We start from the raw sequence: 3,654 nt of genomic DNA, 5'->3' as shown, positions 1-3,654 counted from the left end.
TCACAATAATCACCTATTGCAACCAACCATTGCAACCAACCATTGCAATCAACCATTGCTGACAGTCACTACACTGATTTAATTTCGATAACAGATAAATAACGCTTAGGCTTAGATTTGAAGACGATACCACTGTCTCTTCTTAGAATAGCGGTATCTTCTAACTATATTGTAGTTAAATAGTGGGTCCCTCATTGGTCACCATTTCGTTTGCTCCCACCATATGTGCAATGAGCTGGCCGGCGTTATAACATTCATAAAATTGTTACGTTCAATAGACAATCTTGCCGGAAACGACTTTAGCAATAGGATACCTCCGCACAACATTATGGATTTGTAGAGTGCGGCTTGTTTGTATGGGCTTGTGAAACGATGGCTCGGCACACAGCGTAATGGATTCCTTTTGCAATTTCAAAAAAGTGATCAGGATAAAACAAACCTTCTGAGCGGGAAAAATGTTTATTGCGCATGAGAAGAAACTATAGTAATCAAGAACAAAACTATCTATTTGCCAAACAAAATTATTTATTTGACCAGAGGGCAATAACTTTTTTAAGTGGTGGACGTTCTTTAATTGAATTAATGTATATATTTTTAAATCTTGCGCATTTGAATATACTTTTTGCTACTTAAAGTTTTCAAAGCTTGTTTGCGTACGATATTGAGGAATGGTGATTGTTCAATATTAGATGAGGGATATACTGGGCACATTTCTATGCATTCAACAATCAATCTAATAGTAATATAGAAATAGATCACGAATTCGTGCACGAATCATTGAGCACGCAACTCCTGCTAACAAGCAATTATATTCTAGTAGTGCAAACTTGCATTGATCTAGTCAATTGAAAAACAAGCAATTTTACAAACTTTCGTCCAACATGTAACTTACCTGTTGTTGTTGTACGCGTACGAGTCGGCAAGGCACTCAGGTTGGCTCACTTTTGTCTGCAAGATGCATTTTTCTTTTATTGCGAGTGTTATCCGTCGTCCGTATATTCGTGTTTGATTTCTCTGATTTTCATGAGATGATCACGTTCGTAAGTTTAACTGGTCGAATCCGTTTTCCTGCAGGCTTGACAAAAGCTTTAGTGTAACATCCCGACCACCGAAATTGAGCACATTGTCATTAAGGAAAAACCTCGTCGTGAAAGAGGGGACGAAAGTCATCAATTCACCATAGTCTACATAGACGTCTTTCAAACTTCCATAACAAATCACTGGAAAAGAAGATTCGTTCCTGTATAGTGGTATTCTATATCTATTGTGTATACATTCCAACTCTGATACATATCTGTACTATATACCCTTACACTCTTCCTTCTTTAACATAAAAGAGGAGTTCTCTTACTCTATGCTAGCACAGCATTTAATCTGCAAAATATGCTGGCATTTTAGTTATTCTACAACTACTTCTCTGAGTCTGTTTAGGACAGTCTTGCTGCTGTTGTCTTCTTTCTTGACTTGGTGTTCTTGTCAATGGCAAGTCTAATCCGGTCATGCTTTTGACAATCACTTGGCTCAGCTTCTGCTGATTTCTGACTGTGTTCTGTTTCATATGTCTCTCATGTTTTCTGTTTCTGATCAATTAGGTACCTTTTGTTGTCTCTACTTCATATGATCTTGGTCTTATTTGTTTAGGTCATTGTTGCCTTTTGCTACAGTTTGCCGTGACCAAAGTGTTCAATCATCACTCTAGGTTTTGGTTGCAACTCTCTCAAATTCTTGGCTGCCTTAGTCATAGATTTATTTGTTTCATTTTGTTTCTTTGTATATTGGCCATGTCATCCTGAATGTGTCTCTTGAAAAGATTTTCTGTTGCTGGCAAGAACCCCTTTGTTCGTCTGCTCGTCATTCTTTAAGCTGGGCTCGATTCCATTCCTTCTGGAGGGGTATTATGATATTCAAGTAGTGTTGCCCAGAAGTCTCTGCCACACTTCTTTGCTTTTCTCATGATAGTTTCACTATTCTAACAGCATTTTCCGCTTTCTCGTTACTTTGATGATATCCAAGACTAGACATGTTGTGTTGAAATTCCAATGCTTTGACAAAATCCTAAAATTCATTTGAGGTGTATTGTGGTCCACGATCTGCGATTAGAGTGTCTGGTATCTCCATATTGGGCAAATTGCTTTTTCATGGCCCTGATGACTGCTGTTGTGATTTTTCCTGTAAGTATTTCAACTTCAATGAAGAAACTGTAGTAGTCCAATAAGACTAAATAATGATGATCTTTCATTTCAAACAAATCGCTGCCGACTTTTGATCAAGCTCGTGATGGAACTTCATGGGACATAAGAGTTTCATTATGCTGTTTACGATCAAACAGTCTGCTTGTCTCAAATCGCTCTACATAGTTCCTTATTGCCGTTATCATGCCTGGCCAAAACAAACATTCCTTTGCTCTCTTTATGCAACCATTGATTCCTAAATGGGCATAGTGTATCTTTCTAATATCATGTTTCGCAGTTCGAAAGAAATGACAATTCTTTCTTCTTTAAAAATGACATCATTCTGACCTAAAAGCTTATTCTTTATCTGAAAGTATGGTTCCACCAAGGGGTGTAGTTCTTGTTTCGTTTGTGGCCATCCTTGTTCAATTACTGCTCTTAGCTATTTTATGGTTTCATCTTGCGTAGGTTTACTTTTATCTGTTGCACTGTGTCTGTTTTGATGTGCAGAAATTCAATTGCATTAACTGCCTCAAGATTTCAAACTGCCGTTCTGGTCTTTGTCTTTGACTCTGATATTCCACATCTAACACCATTAATATTTGTATTCTATATCTACTTTGTATACATTCCCACACTGGTACAGATCTATACTACATACCCTTACAGTTAAAGACGTACAGTTCTGGAACTTCCATTTTCAAACATTATATCTCCCATATTTAAGTAATTCATACAATCGATTTTCAGTGAGTAGCATGTTTTGCTCGCTTGAATCATTCTTAAGTCTATGTAACGGGTCTTTCCAAGTGTATAAACAAAAAGAAAAGAAATGTGCATTATACATTTAATAATATTTTGTTTTGAATTTACTTTGATCATAAGAAAACGTATAAATCTACAGCCCATTTTAGATACTAACAGACGTCAGCCGACTCTTTGCTTTTGTTTTATGTTAGAAGCAAATCCTTTCAAAATTCGAGATTGCATGGCCTTTTGCAATGAGACACGAAGCAACCGAATAGGCTCTAAAGTTACTGCGTTATATAGTGATAGTCAGGCATGTAAGCTGCTTTTCCCGTATAAATTGAAAATTTGAAAAGCAGACTTCTGTGACTTCAATTTTAAAGTTACTTAATTTTAGTTGATATTAGACAGTGGACAAGTTTGAAACGTCAACGTACTTACAATACCCACTTATGAAAAGTAACTACAAGAACAGTTTTCGTTGTATAAAAATTCTTGTTTTATTGAGTAAATTCAACTCCATTCTCGTTACATGCAACCGTTCATACAGCTGTTTATCTACCGATGTCCACAATTTCAGTAGTCCAGTATAGTTTAGGTTTTTCTCATTTGTGAATGTTGTTGATAAGCGATCTAAAGACGATTCATTCTTGGTTGACCCACGTATGAATGCTTTCGAGTAAACAAGAAGCCGCTCTACGTAATCTTGTGTGTGCGTGTGTGTGCGTGCGTGCGT

The sequence above is a fragment of the Corticium candelabrum genome, chromosome 3 (assembly GCF_963422355.1).
Source record: "Corticium candelabrum chromosome 3, ooCorCand1.1, whole genome shotgun sequence".
Taxonomy (NCBI): Eukaryota; Metazoa; Porifera; class Homoscleromorpha; order Homosclerophorida; family Plakinidae; genus Corticium; species Corticium candelabrum.
This window is presented reverse-complemented; position numbering follows the sequence as displayed.